Below are 26,291 nucleotides of genomic sequence, written 5' to 3'. Positions count from 1 at the left end.
GATCTGAGAAGACTCATATTATTTATAAGAAGGGCCTTTGTCTGGGTGGAAGACCCTGGACTGTGTAAATGAGAGGCCAACCTGAGTGTCCACGCATTTGTCCAACGTCCAGTCTCCCCACTGTAGACATAATACAATCAGCTGCTCCAAGCATCTGCTGCCCTGACCTCTGCTGCCATGGCAGACTATTCGACAAACCATGAACAGGAATAAGACCCCCAACCCCTTAGGCTGTGCTTGTCAGAGGGTTTTGTCCCAACAACATAAAGACAGTGATTAACTCTCCGAATCACTCATAGTCAATAATCAAGAGAGGCTTAACTTTGAGTTAATTCATCGTCTGAGACCCTGAAAGAATCATACTCAAGTAGAAAAGGGCTCCAGGTTCAATGGTGCTGTGATATTTAGAACTCCTCAGTATGAAGCAAAATTGGGAGAAAGGTTTGGACTTTGAGACTATCTCTCATGGGGGAGAAAATTAAGTTTCAAAGTTCAATTCCTTCGGATTTGAATTATTTTGGACTCGAATTTTCAAGGAAATTTAATCCGTGATCCTTTCTCTCTGGAAATGTGATAATAGCCATGAGTTTATATTCAATTTTAGAGCATCTCTATGCTGACATTTTATTATTAGAGTGTCTTTGGGTTGTTATTTAATGCCATTGTAGAATCTATGATTGTGCTATTTTAGGTAACATTGTTGTACATAAACTGGGAGCCAATATAGAGAAGAAAATGCTTTTGATTTTTTTAGCGGTGGCTACAGGGATAGATTTGGTTAAATTAATGCTTCTCCCCAAGAAATTTCAGAGCATGCACAGTGGCCAGTATTTGGAGAACGGCCTTGTGAAACTGAGGGTAATACTTTACCATGGTAAATGCTTCTCTGAAAAGAAAAGAGAGCCTACACCCTGGTTGCCCATAAGCCTAGTGGTTAAGCTCAGTGGTTAAAAGGATAGAAGTTAGTGGGAACAGTGAACATCTATCATCTCAAGTCCTCATTTTTTCATAAAGAATTAAGTCAAGTATTATTAGTTTAGAGGCTTAACTCATTCAAGCCCAGAGGAAGAAAGCAGGGTGATTCTTGCAGTGCAGTTACAGATTTTTGCCTCTTGTGTGATTTGAGAATTTCCCCAAAATGTTAGTCTGTGTTTTCGTTCTCCTACTGGTATCTTTCAAAGAGGAAAAAAAATGATAATTTTGATGAAATTTAAAACATTAAACCTTTTCCCTTGATCAGTCAGATTTTCCTAGAGTGTCTACGGGTTTGCCTTTGGCTCTTCTCCTGATGCTACGATAAAATACCTGACAAACGTAACTTACAGGAGAAGGGTTTATTCCAGCTCATGGTTGGAAGGTACAGCCATCATGGTAGGGAACAGAGCAGAAGGAACCTGAAGGAACTGGTGACCTTGAAGCCATAGTCAGAAAGCTGAAGGTGGTACACTGGTCCTCAGCTCATTTCTCCTCTTCAGTATAGTCCAGGCAACATGGCTGCCCACCTTCACAGTCATTGTTATACCGCGAGTAACCTAGCTGACATAATACATCATGGGCAGGGCATAAGTTCTTCACAGGCAGAGACTAAAAGGACTTCATTAGTGTGCTTGGAAGTTTGTCTCCTGTGTGAGGCCAGATTCTGTTATACTGATGTCATTAACTATCACAGGGCTCTTCCTCAAGTTTTAGGTCACTGGCATGTCTCCCTTGTGTTCTCCAGCTTTACAGTTTTATACGCCGTGTGGTCACTTATCTGCCTTGTCAACTTGACTGGATTTGGAGTCTCCACAGAAGCATACCTGCGGCAGTGTCTCTTAAGTATGTTTCTAGAAGGTTAACCAGGCAGAGAAGACCCACCTGGAATGTGAGTTGCACCACACCATGGCATGGCATCTGAAGTGGGTCAAAGGGAGAAAGTGAGCTGGGTGCCAGCTTTCATTTCACTCTGTGCCATGGCTACAGAGGTCATGTGACCTGCTGCCTAAGGCTCCTGTCACCATGACTCTTGTCTACCATAGCAGGTTACCTTCAAACTGTACACCCAATAATCCTTTCCTTTTGTAAATTGCCTTTGTCAGGTATTGTTTACAGAGTGAGAAAAGGAACAGATACAGCTTGTCTTAGTTTTACTGCTGTGAACAGACACCATGACCATGGCAAGTCTTATAAAAACAACATTTAATTGGGGCTGGCTTACAGGTTCAGAGGTTCAGTCCATTATCATCAAGGTGCATGGCAGTATCCAGGCAGGCATGGCACAGGCATAGCTCAGAGGTCTATGTCTTCATCCAAAGGCTGCTAGTGGAAGACTGACTTCCAGGCAACTAGGGTGAGGGTCTTAAGCCCACACTCACAGTGATACACCTACTCCACCAGGTCACACCTATTTCACCATTCCCTGGTCCAAGAATATACAAACCATGACACAGCTGAATTGGTTCTATAGAGGGGGGTGGGTGTTGTGCTAAGCCTGGCTGTGCGGTTCTTAGAATGGGAAAGATGTAACTCTGGGGTAGAAAAGCCTAGAACTGTATAAGCAGGGTGTTCCAGTGTATGCAGACCATCCTGGTGAGAACGTGAAAGTCAAGAATGTTGGGAGGAATGAGAACAATGAAGGTAGAACTCATGAGATTTCAGAAGGGATCGGGTCGCTACTGGGAACGAAGCTGGAGTCAGTTTTGTGATACATCCTAGCACACAATCTGGCTTCATGCTGCTCATGTCCTAAGACCTTCAGGGAGGCTGAATGTAAAAGTAATGGACGAATTTGTCCAGGAAATTTTGAGGTAGGGTGGCACATGGGCAGTGGGACTGCTCACTACAGTTGTTGGGATCTACAGGAGAGAGAGAGAGAGCAAACAGATCAGAAGCATGGGAAAGAAACCAAACAGGCAAAGGAAACAAACAGGCCAGAGTTCTATAGAAAGGAAAAGCACAAGAAACACATACGCACATACATGCACACACACATACATATATACACACACACACATACACACACATACATACACACATACACACACACACACACTTGCACACGCCTACCAAAAAAAAACTGACTAAAAACATATAAGCAGAAACCATAATATCCAACCAAAATAACAACAGGAAAAAAACATAACCAAAATCACTATGAGACAAAAACTCTACAAAAATATTACAGAGTTCATCTTCTATTGGTTATCAACCACCGGGCATGAGGCTATCATTAAGTATAGCTCACAGATAGAGTGAGAGTCCATTGGAGAGAATGAAGTTTTCCTTTGCAAGCAGATATTAATTGGGGATAGCTTCCTGGCTAGGGGTGGGAGCCAATATCACTTCCCTGTTCTTAGTGTTGAAACTCCTCTGGCTTGAACCTGTGTGGGCCCTATGCATGCTACCACCATCTCACTGGGTTTATATGGGTCATTCCTGTCCTGTATGAGAGGCACTGCTTCTTTGATGCCATCCATCCACTCTGCTCTTGTTCTTACAATCTTTCTAACTCCTCTTCCTCATAGCTTCTTAAGCCCTGAGACTCGGGTTTGATAAAGACATCACATTTAGGAGTGAGTGTTCCAAGGTCGCTCACCCTCTGCATATTGTCCAGTTGTGGGTCTCCAGGCTAGTTTCAATCTACTACTGCAAGAGGAAGTCTCTCTGATGATGGCTGAGTGAGGTGCTAGTCCGTGGGTATTGCAGACTGTTGTTATTCCGTGGGTATTGCAGACTGTTGTTAGTCCGTGGGTATTGCAGACTGTTGTTAGGAAACACTTTTATTGCTACGTTATCAGAACACAGCTCAGAAATGGAATCATGTAGAAGGAATTATGAGTACTTGAGGGAACAAACACTCCAAGAAAACACAACAAAGGTCTTGTGACTCAGTTTCTTCAAAACATGAAGATGTTCTTGGAATGTGTTTTTATTCCCTTCAGGTGTAGCAAAAAGGAGTGGGTTTGTTTTGGAGTACTAATTACTACACACTATTTAAACTGCCCTTTGATGATTCTACAGGAAAAAATGTTTTAGCCAAGCATGACTTGTCTTTGTTATTTTATGTAACTTGAACCCATGTGAACTCTCTTTATATAAAACTTGGTTAACCATCAGAGTATAAGTTGTCTGCTGCTCTGAATAAAGTTGCCTACTGCATAAGACATTAGACCACCTCATTCATTGGCTCTGTTTTCTGAGGTCCCATTGCTTGCAGAGTAGTGACACTACGTCTTTTAGCAAACAGTAGTGAATACAAGTTTTTATTATAGTGCTCCCTCACTACTGCACTTCCATGCCTATAAAACCAGTAATAAGGTAATGATGATACCTTCTACTACCAGCCAGAGATGTAGCATGACCCTCTTATGTGACAATGTTATTTATGATTGCTGTGTGCTGAGCCTAAGGAAACTGTCCCCTTGTCCTTATGGTACCTCTCCTGCTATCCCAGTGCAGAGTAGGTTTATTTGTAATAGTGCTAATCTACTTAACAATTATTTGTGGTGCTGAGTTACTGCCTAGGAGTACATTGAACAGACTAGGAAGTCAATGGGAGGCCACAGTACAGAGTCACCAAAGTATATCATGGCAAACCAGAGAGTTCACCTGCAGGACTGTGGGTGAGGAGCAAAAGCGTGTGCAACTGCAAAATGTCACCAAATATTGCCAAATAGTCTATAGATTTACCCTTCACCCCCTATTGAGAACCTTTAAATAAGTGTTTAAGTTATCCCATCATCAGAGATCTGCAGGACCCATGCACTTTAGCTGACCTTAAACTTGTGCTGACATAGCAAGATCTACTCTACATTTAATCTCACATCAGCTCCAGGCTGAGGTTTGGGTTCAAGCCAGTGCCACGTGTGCTTTGTCCAGGTGATTGAGGTCAATGTACAGAATCAGTCTTGGATGTCTCATCTTCTGAAGGACAGTTAAGAGTTCAAGGAGCAAAGCAAACGACACAAGTACCATACAGGTGTTTCAAGCATGATATCTGCCCACAGGCCAGCAGCTAAAGACATGTGACTAAGCTAACCCCATGGAGGGAGGAGCCCTTCTCAGAGTCAGGATTCCATTAGAGAAATGGACAGCTGCAACCGTAAGGCATTCATAGCTAATGGATACATATGTGCATATTATACATTTATTAAACGTGATCCTGTAATGTGAACCTTACATCCTTGGCAGTCAGGAGTAGTATCCTAATTTGCTTTTAGGTTGCTGTGATAAAAAAACATCCTGGTCAAAGGCAACTTGGAGTGGAAAGGGTTTACTTCAGTTTACAGATCTCAGTCCATCATCTTAGGAAACTAGGACAGGAGCTCAAGGCATGTGCCTGAGGGTAGAAGCTGACAGAGAGACAGACAGTTGAGGAATGCTGTTTACTGGCTTGTTCACTATGAGTCATGCAACTCGCCCTTCTATACAAGCCAGGACCTCCTACCCAGGGACTGCAACACCTTCAGTGGCCTATCAATCATCAATCAAGAAATGCCCCCATACAGTTTTCTACATGCCATCTGATGAAGGCATTTGCTCAATGGAGGAGCCCCTTCCTCAGATGAGCATAGTTTATGGGAAATTGACCAATAAAAACCTAACTGGCACAAGTGGGAAGCAAGACTGAGCTAGGACCTGTGAGACTGAACTGGGAACTCTGGTAGTGTGCTAAGCGGTAAAACTGATCTTCACCACTGAGCCATAAACTTCTCTAGTAGGATATCTAGGAGGAAGACATGGCTAAGAAGATAAGCATGTGTCTAGCCGAGAAGTCTGAAGCAAAGCATGGATGCCCAAGAGGAGTGAAGGCTAATGGTCTAAGCTTCCTCTACACAAAAACGGGCTGAACCCTGCCAGATAAACATCAAGGCAGGCGCCCATCTGCTGCCCTGCTTTTTGGAATGGGTTTGTGGATTTCCTTAAACTGTGATCCTTGGCTTTTTATCTACTCAGTGCTGGTATACAGGCATGGTCCACCATATGCAGTTTGTGTAGTACTGGGCATGGAGGTCCACCAACCAAACTAAGGTGCTTTCAATAATATCCTGTGTTGTGTGTTAAAGCAGTAGAAAAGGAGAATGGTAAAATAGTCTTTACATGCACATCTATAAACAAATATATACGGACAGAAATTATTGTTGTGCCTTACCTCTTTTTTCTGCAAAAGATTATGCAATCATATCAAGCCACCACATAACTGTGCCTTTGTCTGGGTCTCAGCATAAGGAGTTCGGTGTCTATGTATGATCTCTCAGCTTCACATTTAATAGATCCTTGGTTATGAAACAGAGCATCTTTGTCTAGACCTGGCTATCCTGGAACTTACTCCATAGACCAGGCTGGCCTCCAACTCACACATCTTCTCATGAGTGCTCGGTTATGCCCTCTCTCAGAAGCACTTCTCTTCCAAGGACTAAAACTTTCATACCAGTAGGCCTAAGCATGCAGGAGCAGAGAGTGAAACTGCACTCGTGGAACACTAGAAGTTTCTGTGAGAGAGACCCTAACTTTTCCAGCCCATGATGTCCAGCTTCATGCATGATGCCATAAGGAAACTGAACAGAAAGGCCACAGACTGCTGCATATATGCAACATGCAATACATCACAGGGTGAGTCCTGACAGTCTAGAAGGGTGTTGCCAATCAGGTTATACTGTAACTCGGCCTTCAAAGGGTGGTTCTGCCGCTCCATCAGGCCTGCATGAGCAAAAATATGGCCAAACATATGCACTTGCTCAGTCTCAGTAAATTGGCATAGTTAATTTTCTATGAGAGGGGCTCTCTTGTCAGAAGTAATATTTGATAGAAGACTGTGTGTAGGTGTGCCATAAAATGACTCTCAGTGAGTGATAGCCATGTATCATCTTTCCATTAGTATAAGCATGTCCTGTGGTCAACAGAGTATGTAGACAATAATAGGTGTCTCATTCATTACCATATCTCATTATAAGAGATTTCTTCCTAAAAGACCTCAAAAATTAAGGAGCCATGTTTTGAACTTCCTATGGAGAGATTTCCCATGAGAAAAAAACATTATATGACCTTGAGGAATCAAGGCTTTCTCCAAATGATAGCCTCTAAGAAGCTGTATGAGTTTACACAGTCTTGCCTTGGTATCTTCTCAATGAAAACATAGACATCAAACCCTCCCCTGCCTTGCTGAGACAGCAGATAGCAGAGTTGAGCAATGATCAGACTCTTGACCCACAGAAATGGTGAAATATCAAACGTGTGCTGTTTTAAGTCAACACTTTGATGATGATATATCACCCAGCAGTGAAAACACACATGTGATGACAGAAGCAAGCCATGCCTCAAGACTACAAATAGAGGTTTGCACAAGTTAAATGAACTGGTCTCCAGAGTCGCTAGTCCAGTGAGAGCAAAGGTCCTCTTCTCTCCATGACAGAAGTAATCTGTGTAAGCTCCTAACTGATACCCTGCAGGATATGAAGTGTCAGGGATGATACTAAAGGATGAAGCCCTCAGCAGCAGCTGCAACCCAGATCACCTGAGTGAGTAGATACCTACATTGCTGAGTCTACCGGTTGCATCTAAGTAACACTAAAGCATATTTTTTTATGTGTCCATTAGACAAGAACAGTTAATGATGGAGGAGATCCTTCTGATGACCACCTAACATAAAGCAAAAATAGTCATTTCATTGTCTCTTATTCTATTTTCCTTTTGTCAGGAATTCTAAAAGACCTGGGCTGGGTGATTGTTATTTTATGGCTTACCCTGTTATAGTCACCTTGGGCTCTGCTCATCTGACTGCTTGCCCATGGCTGCAGGGACCCTGTCAGAGGTAATTCACTTGACAGGCATGGCTGAGACCCAGCTCCAACCCTTAGTAAATGTATTATTTGAAGAAGTTGCTCAAATTCTGTAAGCTCTAGCCTACTTGGCTCTAAAATAAAGATGATGATGTTAATACTTGCTTGATAAATTGACTCGAGGGTCGGTGAGCACACCACGTCAAAGACTATGGTCCACAAAGGAAGCCGCTCTATCTATCATAGAGAAGGGGAATGGGAATTGGAGCTAAGACTGACACAGAGTTGGCCATTTACCAGGCTGAGACTGTACTGGGATAAAGCCTCAAACTTAAAAGGCTTATACTCTCAGAAAGAGATCTCTCTGCTCCTTGTCACTTGCATACCCCACTAGTCTGACAGCCCCCCCTTTCTACAGTGTAGTGTAACAGTCCAGCAGGAAGAGCACAGCCCCATCACATCCTGATGGGCGGGTCCATTTTCTTCCCAAAGATGAACAAGGTTTTTCTTCTCTTTATGACTGCAGACTGAGTCATGTCTACTGCATGCCCTACCGACTCTTCTGGTAACACCGATAAATTCATTGTCCACTTGCTCACAGAATCCCGCACTCTATCTTGAAGCCCCACTACCATTTGCTGCTAGAGAATCTATCTATCTACGTTCCATGTAAAACTTCACTTTGTCTCTAGTTTCCTTTCACAGATTTTTTTCTCTCCTTGCAAGTTTCACAGTAGAATGTATTTTACTTGGTCTAAGCCACATCTATTGGTCTGAAATCCACTCGATGGTGGCATATGGTGCTTAATATACTCCACAGTGCTATCATGAATTGTTCCTCTTAACAACTATTCAAAAACTCCAGCAAGGTTTTACTTCAAGGGGTTCTTGTGTAAAGCACAATAATGCCTGGTAGTTAATCCCTGTAAGAAGTAAATGTTAAATGGAAATGAATTGCTCGCTCTCTGTCTCTTTGTCTCTCTGTTTCTCTGTCTCTCTGTCTCTTTCTCTCTCTCTCTCCCTGTTCCCTCTCCCACCCTATCCATCCTTCTCTATTTTCTGTGAAAAATTTACTTCCTGTTTGTGTCAGAAAACAAAACACCCTTTTTGTTTCCTCACACTATTTAATTATATTGTAATAAAAACACAAGATTGCCAAAAATGAATGTTTAACTGTCAAGCAAGCTGTTCATGTATTTGTAAACAAGATTCCTAAGAAACACACACACATACACACATGCACAAATGCTCGCACATACACATATACAGAGAGAGACAGAGACAGAGACAGAGAGACAGAGACAGAGCCAGAGCCACAGCAGCAGTAACGGTTTTCCTTTAGAAAAGATGACTGGTCTCTAGCTAACAGACAGCCTCATTTTTTTCAGTGACCATTTTGAGAATGTAAATCTAGATGTCCCCCCCCCCTTCTTTATGATAATTCTAATTTGGCATTTGTCCTCTGGATCAATAAAGAATGGAATTTTCTTTGCATTCTTTAAAAGAGTTTCCTGGTGTGCCACTTCTACCTTATGATCAGCAGCAGCTATTATGTAGCAGTTCTCATTCCGGCAGGGGTGGGGTCACTTTATAGAACAGTAATTGAGGTGAAACAAATTATTAGAATGTGAAGCCTTTGAGCCTTGAGGATTTCCAATCCGTCCTTCTGACTACAGGTATGAACATGCAATCCATCACAGTAGAGCTTTCCCTGGTCCAAATTCCACGGGAAAGACTCGATTCTTGTGTTACTGACTTCTAAGTTCTCTGTTCACATTACTGGGCGGGGGTAGCGCTGGGGCTTTACCTGATTGGGTTGTTAGGCATGTTTGTTCTCTAGCAATCTCATCTTAAAATGATACCTAACAGGCTGGAGAGATGGTTCAGCAGTTAAGAGCACTGGCTGTTCTTTAAGAGGATTCTAGCTCAGTGCCCAGCAACCTACCCCCCATCCCAGGCAGCTCACAGTTACCTGAAACTCTAGGTCCAGGAAATCTAATGCCATCTTCTGGACTCTGAAAGCACCTGCACACATGTGCCACACACACACACACACACACACACACACACAGTAAGTTTAAAACTATTAACACCTATTTAGCTGTCAGCATTTATTTCCTGGCCAAGTTCCTTGGTAGTTGCTCAGAAATCACGCTTATCTGCTCTTTAATAATTTACTTGATGCCTTCTGATCTTTCTTTGTGGAATCCCTAACTTCTTTGAATGGTACAAGCCTAACCTAGATGGTTCTAGTAAATCAACGTGTATTTAATGGCGAATTTGCTATTGTGCTTTGGCCATTTTCAAACTTTTGTTCCATTCCAGTTTGAAACTTCTGTCCCATTTGTACAACATGATAGTTGTGGGTAACCAGACTTGCCTAATTGGTCAAATTTTAAATTAGAGATGTCTCAGCCGTAAGGAAACACCATGACTTAATCAGAAGGCTAGATTGGGTTCCCAGCTCCCACATCAGGGGTCCACAAACACCTATGGCTCTAACTCCAAGGGATTCAGTGTTCCCCTTCTGATGTCTATGGACAGTTAAGATTTACAGCTAGGAGGAAGATGGGAATGGCTCAGTGGATAAAGTGCTTGCACCACAAACATGAAGACCTAGTTTGGGTCCCTAGCACCAAAGTAAAGGCTATGGCAGAGTCTGCAACCCAGAGCTAGATATGGGAAGGGGAAACATAGGCAGAGTCTCTGGCTAGTCCAGTTGAATTGGTGAGCTGCAGATTAAGCAAAAGACCTTGTGACTAAAATGTAAGAGCAATGATCTGAACTAAGAGCAGTAGAGGAGGTCATCTGACGTTGACTTTCTGCCTCGTCGAGTGGGCTCGAGTCTCAGACAGGAGCCTGGGAGAGGAAAGAGACTGGGGAGGGAGGGACAGAGACTGGAAGGGAGAAGAAGAGGGATAGAGGGACGGAGGGATGAGAGGGAGAGAGATACAGATAGGAAGATATCTGTTTAGACACAGTAAACAGTCAATAGATGTGAAAGGGCAGAAGAAGAAGAGAGAATCGCTTTCTTTTTGGAGGTGTCAGGAATTTTAAAATTCAACCTTATTTTATAAATTAGAGAATTAAGTGGGACGAGGTCATATGTACACGGGAAGCATGTTTTGTACATGTATGAACCTGTGAGTACCAAGCTCCTCTTTTCCCATCAGCTGGTTAAAAGCTTCAGAGTCACTGTTCCTGTTTGCCACTGTGGAGCCTGGAATAAGTAGCTCAGGATAGGTGCTGCCTGTGACGACCCTCTGCCACCATTTTGACCCTTCAAGCTGAGGACGACAGGTACTTTGGAAATTTCCAACCCCCTGGGCCCCGGTACTCCTAATCAAGAAATCCCATACAGCAAATGCTAGTTGCTTCTCCTAAGCTTTGTGTGTTCCTTCCTTCTTAAGAAAGGCTAGGTAGTGCTTGAATTGAAGAGAAGAACTTCTAATAATCAGGCGGGTTCTTCTCACCTCTGAATTGCCTGCCCTGCTCTCTTCTTTCCTTTTCCTCTGTAGCCCAAAGAACAAATCCCCTGGAGCTGCTTAGCCAAGGCAGAGAGCCTTTGTCCCTTGAGGAGAGCCAGGTTCTCTCTGTGAGCTTGTGTCTGCTCAATGGAGGGTTGCCTTGCATCCCTCCATGGTTACATTCCGGTTGGTCCGTTCCCAAAGCTTGCCTTCCACTTGGAAAAAAACAACAAAAAAAAAAAGGTAGCATCCCAATGTCCTGCAACTTTCAGCCTCATCCAACTATGTTCCCGTTTCGATTTATTCAGAATTCTGAAAACCAGAGCCCTCGGGTGCTGCAAGGTCGGTGCATGCATATGTATGACCTTATCAGTGTGGACGCAGAAATCCCATGCATTCAGAAAGCCCCGAGTCAGAGGTGGCTGCTAGCTGGAATTGATTTCTTCGCGCTGTTAAGGTGACCTGTATGACCTTACTGTTGTAGCAGAAAGGGTCATATTTGCTCAAGAACTGATCTATTGGCTGTAGGCAACACATCTCAGACTCCAGTCTTTCCTGATGAGGTAGCTAATAGCTGAGCGAAACCTTGGGAAATTCTCCATCTGGAAATCAGCAATGCACTCTGACCAACAGCTGATATTTCAAAAGTAAAATATAATTAGGTGTGCTACAGTTTCTTTCTCAGCCTGGGTGCAGCAGATAAGCAGGAACAGCCAAAGATGCAAACATCAATTTAGATTGCCGAATTTTAAGATCAGAAAGATTTTAAGTATTGAGGTGTGCACATTAACATATGTATCCCCACATTTAGAGGCAACTGAATAGACAGATCTAAAGGGTATCCCCAATGAACTTATAAGCAGCTCCTAAACTTAAGAAGGTAACCTCTATATTCTGATATAAAATTGCCTCTGTTAGATCATCTGAAGTGAGGAAACAAAGGACCAGCATGATAGAGATATAGAGCAGCTGTTTGTGTTGAAAGAATGGAATTGATGGGCATGTGAACATGCGTGTGCATACACAGAGATGCCCATGAGAACAGATGCTTTGATATGCAGGGACTATCTGGGAAGACCCACAAGAAGCTGGCATCAGAGGCTACTTCATGGCAACAGGGCTGGGGTGTTGGTGACAGGGATAGGAGAGAGGCTAGCTCTCCTCGGCCCTACTCCCTTTGTACCATTTGAATCTTTGTTACTCTTCTTCTGCAGCGTCTATTAAAAATACAAAGAGAAAACAGTATTCCAAAGTCTGACTTTGATTTAGAGCTTAGAAATGAGAACATGAAGATTTCATATCTCCTTTCTCCTCTCAGGCAGAAGTGGGCCTCTGCCGTCATTGTTACTTGCTTTTGGATGAATAGTATTTTTAGATCTCTCCCCCGCCACCCCCGAGCCCAAATCTCACTGCATTCAAGCAACCCGGGAAATAGAGAGCTCAAGTCCTGTATCCTAAATGGTTTTTGGTCATGGAGAAACTGTTTTCTCCCTAACGCTGCTGTTTATAGCAGCAGGCGTGGTACACTAAGGTAATTTCTTCTTTTCTTCTTGCTAGATTAAAGAAAAAGCTTAATCTTTTTTTTTTCTTTTCCAGTCCCTCTCCAACTCTCCAAGAAGGCTCTGTTGTCCTTTCCTCAAAGCGAGCCCATCTCTGACAACAGTGCCAGTGCATTTCTGCTGGAAGAAGCAAGAAGCTATTAACAGAGGCACTTGAGGCCTCCGAGCAAGTCCATTACCCCAGAAAGAGATTAAAGCAAGTTTTGCAGATACGCGTTTGCCCGGCATCCCATCCTTACCTGAGAGAGCAGGGGCTCTCTTAGTGTGAGACAGATGTTCTTATCTCATTCCCCTGACAAACTAAAGCAAAATAAATAAAGACAAATAAAAAGGCTGCCTTCTGGAGATTTGCCTTGTTTCTTTCATCAGGAGTCGCACATTTCGGATGGATTCTGGGCTCTTTTCGCCTCTCTCTGGCCTGGCCGGCTCTCCACTTCCCCAACACTCTTAATGGCACTGCCTACGGCTGTGGCTCTTAAATAGATGCTTCCTTTGACTTCAGACAGGGCCTCACCCTGGGTCACCTGTGAGGTGGTTTGCACACAATTAGGTACTCACCCTCACAGCTTTTCTGTAGTACTTAGCCACAGCCAGTATCAGTGAAGAACTAAAACAACGAATCACCCAGGAGGAGACCTGTCTGTATGTTTCTCTTTGACCCTCTTCTCTTCCTTTTACAGGGAACTACTTAGGGTTCCAAAGAGCAAAAGGTGACTTTCAGTGGTGCCCCAGTTAATGTTCAAAGAGAGGGGCATGCAAAGATTAAACATAGTTCTCCAAAACTTGTTTACTTTTTAATTGCTTTTATTATTTTGTGTGTGTTGGGGGGGGAGGGGAGAGATGGGGAGTCATGCACAGGTGACTGGACAGCTTTATGGAACAGTTGTCTCTTTCCACTTTTATGTGGGTCCCAGGGATCGCAGTGCCAAGAGTTTTTACCCACTGAGCCAAGTCATTGGGTCAGGAAGTCTATTTGGAACAGTGGTATCTGAGATTTATTCCATTTAATATATGAATCAAGCCTAGAAGATGTATTTGTCAAGTCGAATAAGAAGATTCCTGCAGGACAGTCTCCTCCAGACTCCATCATGCCTTACCAGACACCCCAGGCATCAGATGTGAGTAGGGACAGCCTGTCATGGACAATGGATGTTAGCCTCTGAGATCACAGCAAAGGTAATAGTTCCCCGGCATTCAGTCAGTGCCTCTCAAACCTGGCTGCACCAGCATTCCCAAGGAGGTGGATATGGGGTCAAGTCCCAACCATACACATCACTGAAGCATCCCCACCATGTGTCCAAGCTGAACACTGCGCGCTGCGGCTCAAAGTCAGGCTGTTGAGACTAGCTCTGTACCACTTCCCTAGCTGGAAGGACCAGTCAGACAGACCAGATAATTTATCACTCTCTCTCTCTGTACCATGTATCATTTCCCATAGTGCAAGGCTCTCTCTCATCACAGCCCTGCAGAGCAAGTAAGACGGGATATTTATCTCCATTTTACAGATGAGGAAAACCAAAGAGCTAAGAAATTTGCTGAAGGTTAGCTGCACAGTAAGTCTGACACAAACTTGGAACCTCAAAAAACAACAACAATAACAAAAAAAAAAAAAAACCAAAAAACAAACAAACAAAAAACCATTGAAGCTGCTGTGGTTCTTGCTGCAATGCGTTCTTCCGGGCTTGATGGTCAAGATGACCAGCCACGATACCGGGAATCATTTTACTTCCTTGAGTTGGAGGGAAAGACTGGAACTCACATGTTGTGTGACAGAATTGTCCTTGGGACATGGAAGACATGCCTGTCTATTCACTCCAGAAAAGAAGCCCAGGACAGGCCAAAGTAAGGGTAGCATCAAGACCCAACTCACTGAACCAGAGTTTTCTGTTGTTGTTTGGTCAGTTGGTTTTTATTTGTTTCTTCTTTGATACATATACAGAGTGAATCTTGAAGCCTTATTGTTTGAATGATCTACAATTTTTCATCCATGTCCATCCAAACACTAAATAAACAGCAACAAAATTTACATTCCAATCTGTAGAAGAACTCGCTGAATCTAAATATAATAAGCCCTCTTATTTTTAATGTCTCAATAATGTTGAGCGAATTATTTAATAATGGCATTTTATTACATTACCATTTTTTCTTACCCTATAACAGGCTAGCTGTGTATGTCATAAATAAGAAACAATGCAAATTTATTAAAACAGTATTTTTATGTTTGCAGAGGATATTCTCCCAATGAATACTTTTGACTTCGAGTAACAGAATCATGGGTTTAGAGATCACTTACAAGGAGCAGGGATGACTCAAAAGCCATTTTGTCACCAAAAAGCCCACCCGGGCATTGAAGATTCCCGGAAGCTGCAGTGCTGGGCCTCACTGCACAGCTTGCAGGCATGCCCACAGACAGAGCATTTTCTTCTCTCTGCATTTCTCACTGCTCACAGTCTCCTTCCCCAACAGCCATTCACCTCTTTGATACTGGTTGGGGATGGGGTGGGGAGTCAAGAATCTTTCAAGTTTCTATTCTCTTAGACTTGTGGCCTGTTGTTTAACATCCTGGTGCTATGAGCCTCTCAATTCCTTCTGGAAGGGATATTCCAATTTAGAGGAGACTGCCAGACAATACCACATAACTGGTACTACTCCTTACTCCTTTGTTCTTGAAACTAAGTGGTGTGTGTGTGTGTGTGTGTGTGTGTGTGAGTGTGTGTGTGTGCGCGCGCGCGCGCGCGCACGTGAGCGCAAGAGATTGTGTATGTGAGTGCATGTGTGTGTGTATGTGTGCATGTGATTGTGTGTTGTGTGAGTGCATGTGTGTATGTGTGTGTGTGTGTGTGTGTGTGTGTGTGTGTGTGTGTGATAGAGAGGCAAAGCTAGCGGAAGAGACGAGAAGTTAACAATAGTGAGGCGTAATCGCCATAGAGAAAATGGGCAAGACGTACAGGGAAATGTGTATCTCATGTTTGAGACTTCAAATGAAGGCAATGCGGTTATTACAAGCAAGCTGTTATGCATTTGGAAGACTGCCCACTGCACTGGGAAACCAACCATGGGCAAGGGGCAACCATGTGAATCAGCGAGGTCACCTTGGACAGTCTTTATGAGTGTGCCAAGCAGTCTGTGCCCACTTTCATGAGTGTGTTTATGTGTGTATGTGCTAGTTGGCTGCTAACAGGATGTTCAAGCAAGCAAGAACCTGTGTGTGTGCATTTGGTACAAGTAGAAGAAAAAAGAAATACCCTGGGAAGCATTTGAGTAATTATACAGCCAGCCTGGCTCATGCCTGGAGGTAAATACAGGCGCCACAATCCCTGTCAGTTGTGACAATGGTTCAGATACAGAAATGCAATGCGCAGGGGAGAGCGTCTTCCTCCCTCCTTCTATTTAATCCCCCTCACCCTCTAGCATAGCTAAAGGTTCACCCAATGCAAACCCTTATAGACTAGAATGAAACTTCAAATCCACGTCAGAGCCTGCTGGAAAGAATGATTTATAGACTTGGAGCAGAACCCTGGTGTAAACAAGATAATGCACATTAATGCCGGAGCAAGGCAGTTAGCATTCAGCTACTCTGAACCAGAGCTAACCTTGATGCTTAAGGAGCTGAACACAATACAACCTGTAGCTTACAAGAAAGCACCATCCCCTCCACTCAAAATGGCTGTTCTTGGGATTCAAAGGCTCGGGGAGGACTCTTCCTCATTAAGATACACACAACAAAAATATCTCAACACAGTGTTCCTGTTTCAGAACTCATGTCTTCTTGCCTCTGAGCCAAAGACACTTTGAAGAATCTCGCCTTTGATCTAAATTTCTAAAGTTATGCCACCTTCCAGAGGCATCTTGAACTTCAAGATCTTCAGTTGCCTTAAAGATCTCAAATGCAGGATCACACACATTTCCTTTGACTATTTCTTCAATCACTAAACTCAAACGGGAGAGTTTATCTGTGATTACCATACTCATTAGCATGTTTATCTGCCTTTTCCTTCTCTGTGTACAGGAAAAATATTCAACCTAAGCTTCTAAAAGTACTTCTCCACTCCAGGATGTTCAAATAGTTACTCCAAAGTCAAAGTGACCCATGAAAGCTATGCTCAAGCTTTTTCAAGTTCCCGTGCAGATGAATCCTTTGCAAAGCGCCATCTTGATTTAGCGCGGCTTGAATGGATTCTGAGACTCTGCATTTCTTATAAGTCGTGATGCTGCTGATACCACAGATCTGGAAACAGCTCCACCGAGTACTCACTACAGCAGATAACCTGTCCATGCAAAATCAGCCCTTGCAAAAGGAGTCCCAGTGCTCCTCCAACATCAACCTCTGAATGCCCAGCATCTCCCGTCTTGAGGCAAGTGTTTGGGGGAATTGGTTTGTGATTTGTTTTCAAGGGTAGTAGTTGTTCAAGGTAGGATAATTTGATAGAGAGAAACCAACCTGTGTGGGATTAATACTCTTTGCTTCTATTGGACTATCGACTGGTAAAGAAAAACACTACCGGAGATACAAAAATATTCTACCCTGTAGAGTTCCCGGCAGCAGCTGGTTAGTCTGCTGGGTGCAGACTAAGGTAGATTCTATGTTATGCAAAGCCTGGAAAGTTAGCTACTAGAAAGAAAGTTGACTGTTGGAGTTACAAAAAAAGGAGGGTATTCTTTCAACATTCTTTACATCACACTGCCTGGTCCCCATCCTTCCCCAACATGCACAAAACACACACACACACACACACACACACACACTCACACACACATTTATTTGTGCCAACACCGACAGACACATACCACACTTCCTAGGCAATTTCCCTGGGCTTATTTAGAAGGCTCTGCTACACCATCTGCTCATATCCTCTATTCCCTCCTCCTTCTCAAGGTTCCTGAGCAATAATATTATAACAAGAATAATAGCCCTGTTTGTCTCTTCACCCTTGCCACGATACTTTGATATAGAGACTATCATTATGCTTTTGTAGACAGAGATTCCAAAGCAAAGAAAAGACAAGAAATTGCTGCTAAAGGGCATGTGACACACCTACTAAACAAGGATATGGATACACACAATCTGGCACCAGAGTTCATGATAATCTACTACATACTATTCTTCCATTCCTTCGATTATTTTATGCAGAGAGAAAGGGGAGGGAGGGAGGGAGGGAGGGAGGGAAGGAGGGAGGGGAGAGAGAGAGAGAGAGAGAGAGAGAGAGAGAGAGAGAGACTTTATTATTCTCTTTATCTTTTTTACTGGATGGCTCATTAGAACCAGAGTCAAACTAATCAGCAACCAAATAAATGAGTTTCCTTTCCAGGAGAGTGTTTTCAAACACTCCCCTGAGGTGAGGGAAAATATTTGCATTCTGTCCCTGTGGGTGCGATGTGTGCAGTAAAGTATGTTCACCTTGGATGGGCTGGATCCTGGTAAGCGTGCAAATGAAAAGCAGAGCTGTGCTCACCACAGTAAAGTATGCTGGCGCTCCTTGCTCCCTTCCATTTACATAAGCCCTCAACTCTGTTTAGAATCTGAGCCTGTGCTTACTGAAGCTATCTTTAGGATCCAAGGTCCCAGTCATTACTCATTGTCTGGATAACCATGGGGAACCATTGTCAGGTTCTCTGCGCATACCAACTGTGTCCATGAATTGTAAGGTTTTCTGTGCTTCTCCCATTCTCAGTATTTTGCAAATATTTACCCTAGAATAGTGATAATAAGTTTGTCTTTGCATGCACTTACTATGGATATGTTTCCTCTTGAAAACATTGCTGCTCACTGCCTTTTTCTATCAAGTTGACTTGAGTGTCTTAATTTTGTTTCCTGGAACTGTAAAAAAAAAGAAAAAAAAAGAAAAAGAAAAAAAAATGAAAGAAAAAAATACCTTGGACTAAAGCAACATAAGGGAGAACCAGTTTATTTGGCTAATAACTCAAGGTGAGGGTCCATTGTTATGAAGGAACTGAAGGCTTCAGGACTTGAGGCAGTTAGTTGCATTACTGTCACGGTCACAAGCAGAGAGCAATGGATTTATGTGTGCATAATAGTCCTCAGCTATAAAGATGACTGTTGTCCCAACCCCTTAAATTGGGGCAGATGGTTTGGTTATTGTATGAATAATAAATATGTTGTCATTTTAGGGGATAATTTACAAATAATTATGGTCTTGGTTAGGGAGAAAAGTGAAATAAGAAGCTTAGATTCGGGGATTTCTATCTTTCCTTTCCAGTTGAGGTTTGGTCTTTTGCTTGTGTTGCAATGCTAAATACTAGGCCCCAAGGCCTGGTTTCCCCAAGAGATGAGAGAATCTACAGGTACTATAGGCTGTGCTGTAGGAATCTTTATACACCAATCAGAGATAACTTGGTGGGAGGGGCAAGGTCACTAGGTCACTAGGTATGGTGACCTTGCCCCTCTCACCAAGTTATCTGTGATTGGTGAATAAAGATGCCTACAGCCTATAGTGGGCAAAATTGGGATAAGCAGGGTCTGAGGAGAACTGCAGATAGAAGAGAGAAGGGACAGTATGAGGTAAAAATTCTTGAAATCATGGCCATGAGGGATGGCCAATTGGAGTTAAGAGTAGTCCAGACAGAACATGACAAGTCATATTGTGGGGTTATTGGCAGGGAAAGAGACATAATTGCATAGAGGGTAGATGACTGCTCAGCTCTAGTGCTGATTAAGGCTTATTATAATAATAAAGGTTGTGTGTCTTTTATCTGAGAACTGAATGATGGAAGATGGGGTAGAAGCCCCTGGCTGGGTTTAGATATTTTCTACAACACTCAGCTTGTACTCCTCTTCATTCAGTTCAGCACCATGCCCATGAAATGGTGCCGCTAACATTCAGAGTAGTTTTCTCATCCTCTGATCCTAATTAAAGAAAATCCCTTACAGGCATGCCCACAAGCCAACTTGATCTAGACAAGTCCTAATTGAAACTGTCTTCCCAGGAGACTCCAGACTGTGTCAAGTTGACAAAACTAACCATCACAGAGTTATGGTGATTATCTTAGGTGGATCATACTTCTGTCCAGCTGTGCCAGCAAAAGCCAGGTGACAGGTTCTCCCCTGTGTACCCAAAATGCCCACAGCATGGCATGATTATCAATGATGCCTTAACTTTGTCATGCCAGAACTAAATAGTAAGGACACTGGGCAAATGGCATGAGCTAGACTACAACATATTTAGGATCTGTAGACCTAAGAAAACAAACTTGAAGTTTGGGGAAGGTTTGAAGAATCATCTTCATATAAAGGAGAAGAAACCCTGAAAGATTATGAATTCTAGAGGTCCATCCCCCATTGGTTGGTTATGAGCTAGTGAAAAAACTTCAAAGAAAAGATTTACAGCACCCCATCTTTTCTAGGGTAGAAATCTACTCCAAGTCCCATGGCTGCATGTTAGCCTCAGATGTTTGAAAGACAGGTCAACTGTGGGAATTTGCATGATTTCCCAGGCTGAAAAATATACTAAAAATCGTCATAAGATCCACTTTGGGGCACTGAGGTCTAGGACAATGTTTGGGATGATCATGGTCTTCTTCATGGACTGATTATGTTGTCTTCAGTATACTCATCAATAGAAGGAATACAGCCTGAAACCAGAGCCAAGAGGTTGGCAAATGGACAACCCAAAGGCAGATCAGGGTTGTTATCAACCAGAAACATGTTGCTCTATCATTTACCTGAACGTTGACATTCAGTGAGTATTACTCTGTTTTCCTACACACAGGGTCTTGAGAACAAATGTTGTCAAAAAAAAAAAAGCCATTTCTTCTCTTCAAACCCTCAGTAGCTTCTCTGAACACATTTCAAAAGACATAGATGTTTCTGTCAGTTGAGAAGAGTGATGACATCATGAAGACGAGTTAATCGATTATGAAACTTCTGCCCTTTGATGTTCTACTTCTTCAGAAGCACCACTGAAATACACGTGAACATTTGTTTCTAGGTCAAGTTGAGAAAGTGCCCTGTGAAGCACACCCTACCTCTTGTTGGGCACTAGAATCCTGAATGACACCTGCTCCTGTGTAAGAAGTACAAGAAACCTCACCATCTCCCCACAGAGGACTCTTTTTCACAAGTGGTTCTGGGCTCTTAAACCAAGAGCCTTGCTGATACATATAAGCGGACTGATGAACTAGCTTTTGGACCCCTCCCTTACAGTTCTCGTTCTCCTACCTATCTGTTCTCCACCCTCACTGTGACCTGTAATCTCTTGATTCCTACAAGTGAACTCAGGCTCAACAGATACCCAGCACACACACACACACACACACACACACACACACACACACACACAGATCATTATGGTCCTACTTCTCACTTGCATCCCTCTCCAATTTGCTTCCTTGCATGAACATCCTAATTTTGAGTTATCTGTGACCTTAGCAGCTCTTTATTCCCTTTTAGTGTCTATGATGGGATTCAGATGGGTTCATTCATATGAGAGAAATTTAGAAGTGATTTTTGGCTGGGTTTGGTTTGGGTTGCTTGCTTGTCTGCTTTTTTCCTCTTTATTTTTGGCATCCAGATAGTATGTGTCATATGGTAGGTACTCAGTAAGCATGTGTTGAACGAATAAATAAATGGAAATAGAACACATTTGTTTGACTCTTCAAAGTCTTCTTCTTTCTGAAATTTAGGCAGATAATAATAATAACTAACAATAATAATAATATAAAAAATAAAGACAAAACCCCTGAGTTTTCATCATGTAGGACAAATCTTATGTCAAGGTAAATAAGTTAATTACTTGACTCAGTCATCAAAACAAACCTTCAAGTAGGTACCATTATTATCATTCTTTCATATAATTTATGTATTATAATTGATTTTATTTTATTTTTATGATAAGGAGATAGGCAGAGTCAAGACCAAGGACAAATATTTAACAAGTAGCATGGCCAGAGCTTCTAGCCCAGGTAGCCACATGCCATTAGTCAATACTCTCAAGCACCAATCTCTGCCACCTGGACAAAAAAGTCGTTAGTGATTCTTTCTGTCTATAAAAAATTCTAAGCTTCATAGCTTCCTGTGGGAATTCCTTAAGTATGTCATTCAGAATGGCTTTTCTAAGAGTTACATATTCTAAAATCAGGTCTTACACATAAGAATTGTCCAAGGAAGTTTGAAAGCTCTGCTTAGCAAAACAGTGGGAGTCTCTATAAATCACAGGCTTTCTAGATCTTCCCAAACCAACTTTGTAATAATAGACATGATTTTTCTTTTGCCATATAGGCCTCAGTTCCAGTGGGAAGGTGGTTGGTTATCCCCATGACAGACATGCCAGTATTGCATCTGTGGATGCATTTGCCAGTCCAGTTGGTTGAGTTGTATGTTGGATTCACATAAGCTAGCTGATGACCGTGCTGCTCCAGCAGAGCACATAGCATGTTCCCGAATATGAGAGACATTCAGCATGCAGGAAGCTCCAGCACAGGTCTAGCTTCATCTACCTATGCTCTTTTACTCAAGTACATGGTATAGTCAGGAATAAACTCAGGTGCTGCTGGTTAACCAGCCACAATATCCTGTACTGTTTGGAACCTTTGGTGGCCTCCCTGGCTACCTTGTTAGGTAGTATTCTACCTGAATTTGATAACGTCTACCCTAATCCCTTAGCTAAATTGATGATATGTAATTTTCTGTCTCTAGCCTCTGGTCCATGAACCCCATTCCCATAATATTCATCCTCAAACTCAAGTGCCCCCCCCTTTCCCATCAAGCCTGTCACATTCAAATAAATGCACAGATTATTGGTAAGGAAGAATCTGTACAGGGCCACTGGATGGTATCAGATGTACATGAAGGCAAATTTTGCATAAAACACTACTTGAAGTATATTTGCCCTTTCTTTGTAATTTGTAGAATATGACACCGAAAACAGTCACAAATTGCAGTGCATTGCTTAAGCAAGTGGTTTGGCTGTACGTGGGTTGAGTATGGGGACAGGTTTCCAATTTTGTTGTTAAAGTAGTTCACATTTCTAAGCTGCAAGATCACAAGAGAATAATACTCTTCTCTCTCAAGCACCAAGCTAAATCCCAATTAAGTGCAGATTTAAGATCTTTCATTTTCACTAGAAAAGAGTAAATTTAAAATTTTTTTTGACTTAAAACCACCACTGCCATAAAACTCCCAAATGAATTTCTCTTTGGGGGAAAAAAATAAATTGAAAGCAAATGAGTGATTCACTGAACAGATGTGAAATGAATTTTACAGCCCTTCCTCCCAGCCAGTGTCAAGGCGCTGTTCATCTGGGGGCAGACTGGTACTCAGAGGTGCCATAGAGAGAGAAAGAGCAGCAGGCATAAAGTGTCTGGTACCTAAGGAAGCTTACGGAGAGAATGTGCCACACTCGGAAAACAGGCAGGACACTCCAAGACCAATTCTTCAATGCTGTGCAGAGGTTTTGATAATTAACTAAAGCGAAGAAATAGATTATGTACACTATGGGGAATATTAAAATGTAGGCTGGAGCTATACTTCAGAGGCAGAACACTTGTCTAGGATGTGCAAGTCTGAGGAATCTGTCCTGCAGTTTTACACACACACACACACACACACACCATGTTCACACCTCAACTAGACTATGCCTAGTTACATACACACCCCATTTCAACATAACACAGCATAAAACAGGAAGGGAGGAAGATGTCTCTGTGCACATGTGCTGAATATCCCCCATCTCCAGCCTTCTGACTTCTCTCTCAGTTCCCTTTCTCCTTGTTCACAGGGAACTTTCAGGGACTTCTCTATGGGTGCTCCCAGAAGCTCTACCCCGTTCCTGCTGCCATGCTTTCTTGTTTCTCGTTGTGATGAGTTGTTGAAGTGTCCACATGGCAGTTACCAGACCACCAGCTGGACTGCTTCAGAAATGCACATGAGTCTTCAAAATTATATTAATAAAGCACATAGTCTTCTATAAATAATTTAACTTCCAAAGCTCACCAGCCAGTGAATCAAGTACAGATTCCTTTTTGGAATATGCCATGTTAATAAGCAATTGCTTGTAATAAATACTACATAATCTCTTTACTCACAAAATAATACTCATATGAATAACTTCTGTTTCTCTCTTCACCCTTAATGACTACCATTACATCTTTTTATACTGAAGTTCAATATCTGAGTATTCTTCCATTCAGCTAATACATATTAAAGCCATAGAAGGCTCGTGCTGAATTTGTGAGAAAATATCCAACATTAAGAGGACCTCAACTTTTTATTCAAGGGCTTATGAGTGTTGAGACTGAATCTCTCGGCTTTTAGAAGGAAGCCATTTGAGTTTACAGACCAGCTTGGCTTGCTTACCTGGAATGAGCTTATTAATCTCGCTGAGCTCTGTTTCATCTTTCTGTGAAATAGAGATGAGGTTGATAACAGTGTGTCTCCTCCCAGATGGCAAGATCTAGAGAAGACTGAGAGTCATGGCGGCCACCACAGAGAGAATGGCAGGTCAGTGTAAAGGACCTGGATGGATGCCTGGCATTATCTAACTGGCAATGGGGTATCTTTCCAAGTTCTTTGTGCAAGATTAGGACCTTGAATAAAGGTGTCCTTCAAACAGATAACTTCTATGTACAATAGGATCAATAACTAACTTGGAAGAAAACTACAGGAAAGGGGACCATTTAAAGGTTGTCCTCAAAAGTATAGGGCACATGAAAGAATGTAAGAACTGCCCTTAGAGGCATTGCAGGTGTGGCTGCTATGTCGCACGTGCGTCAGTATGGGGGCAGAGAGGAGAGAGACTATGTCTATGCTTAATGTTCTGACCTGTGAACATCTGGATGATCAGTAGTCTATGCTCAATGTTCTGATCTGTGAACATCTGGATGATCAGTAGCTTAAAACTTGCAAGGGGGGGGGGGTGCAGCAAGTCTGAGATAATCACCAGTCCAGCTCCAGGGGACCTGGAGAGGGAGTTAGCCCGAGAAGACCGCCAATTCAGCAAAGGCCCCAACAGTATCCAAGGGCAGAGAGTAAACCAGTGTTGAGATGACCTTGCCCTGGTGCCACGTGGCCCAGTGGGAGTAAGTCAGAGACCAGAATGATTCCCACATAGGGCCCAGGCAAAGAGCAATCCCCAAATGACCACCAGTCAGCCACTACAGGGTTCCAAGAGAGAGCTAGTCTGAGATGACTACCAGTCTGGTGACATGCAGGCTTGGGGGATTAACCATGCCTGAGATGACCCCTGCCCAGTGCCATAATGCATGGGTAGGGCATAGCACTCCTGAGACAACCCCTAAGATGACCCCAGACACTCAGACACCCCTGATACCACTGAGAGGAGCAAGTGGGTGGTGGAGAGATGGAAGAGAAAGAGAAACAGATCTGGGCTGGGCTGTCACTAATGAGAACAGCCCTGTACCTTGCCTGAGCAGCACAGTAGAGCTGGCCATAGATGTAGAGGTTGAGAGTGAGCCAGCCCTGAGGGCATGATCATTGGAGAGCTGGTCCTGCTTCTTGACTGCTGTGTGGTGGTATTGAGGATGGAAAGATACACTCTCCTCCCTTTTGCCCTCACCACCTGTGACAGGCAAGAGAACAGGCCCCGCACCTCACTTGGGAAGCACAGATGAGCAGACCCTGGTAGCAGGGTGGTGAGCTGGCCCAAAGAGTGTGAGTATGGACAAGCTGGCCCTTGCTACTTATCTGCTGTGAGGTGGCATGGGTAAGGGAGCAAAGCCCTCTCCCCTTTGCTCCTTGCCACCTAGAGCTGGCTCTGGGGTCACAAGAGCAGGAGAACTGTCCCTTACCTGCTGCAGAACTGGGAAGAGCCCTGCATCTCGCCTGGGCAGCACAGTAGAGCTGGCCCTGGATGTGGGGATTGTGATTGAGCTAGTCCTGAGGGTGTGAGCACGGTAGAGCCTACCTTGACTCTTATCTGCTGTGTGTTGGAACAGATGAAGGAAAGATGCCCTTTCTACTCCCTTGTCCCTTGCCATGCATGGCAGGTGGGGAATCTGGCCCCAGAGTCACAAGAGTGGGAGAACTGACCCTGTCCCTGAACTCTGGAGTGTAGACCCCACACCTCACCTGGGCAGTACGGTAGAGCTGGCCCTGATGATGTGGCAGGAGATGGGCCAGCCCAAAGGGCATGAGAGCAGGAGAGCTGGCTCTGCCCCTTGCTGGCTGTGACATTGATTGATGGGCCGGCTGGAGCAGGGCAGGAGAGCTTGCCCCAATTGTATGGGTGAGGAAGAGCTGGAAGGCTGAGCAGCTCAGATACCTTTTACTCACAGATCCAGGGCTTTGAGTTGGCCCACCCCAACATCTACCCCATCAATTAACTGCTAGAGTTTGTGAAGAGGCAGGTCCTGCAGACCCAAAATTATAGGATTTCTGTGACACAGGGCAACAACAGGATATCCTAGAGCAGCCCAAGTAAGGTTCTATATATTGATAGTATAGCAGAAGCCAGAGGCCTCATGCCAATCAACGAGTCATTGCAATGAAGGTGTGCAAGCAAAAAAGTGTGGACAAAAGGGTGTACTGTGGGACA

The 26,291-nt window shown here is 43.3% G+C and overlaps 1 non-coding gene across 1 annotated transcript; it reads left to right on the top strand.

Annotated features, from left to right (window-relative positions):
• The first annotated feature begins 24,460 nt into the window (after positions 1-24,460).
• Positions 24,461-24,596, top strand: Gm25344. Its single transcript, XR_003952441.1, has one exon. It is a non-coding gene; the product is annotated as a small nucleolar RNA SNORA17 (small nucleolar RNA).
• Positions 24,597-26,291: the final 1,695 nt, after the last annotated feature.

This window comes from Mus musculus, chromosome 17 (genome assembly GCF_000001635.26).
Source record: "Mus musculus strain C57BL/6J chromosome 17, GRCm38.p6 C57BL/6J".
NCBI lineage: Eukaryota > Metazoa > Chordata > Mammalia > Rodentia > Muridae > Mus > Mus musculus.
Note: the sequence above shows the minus strand (reverse complement) of the source record. Positions and strands in the feature narration are given on the sequence as shown.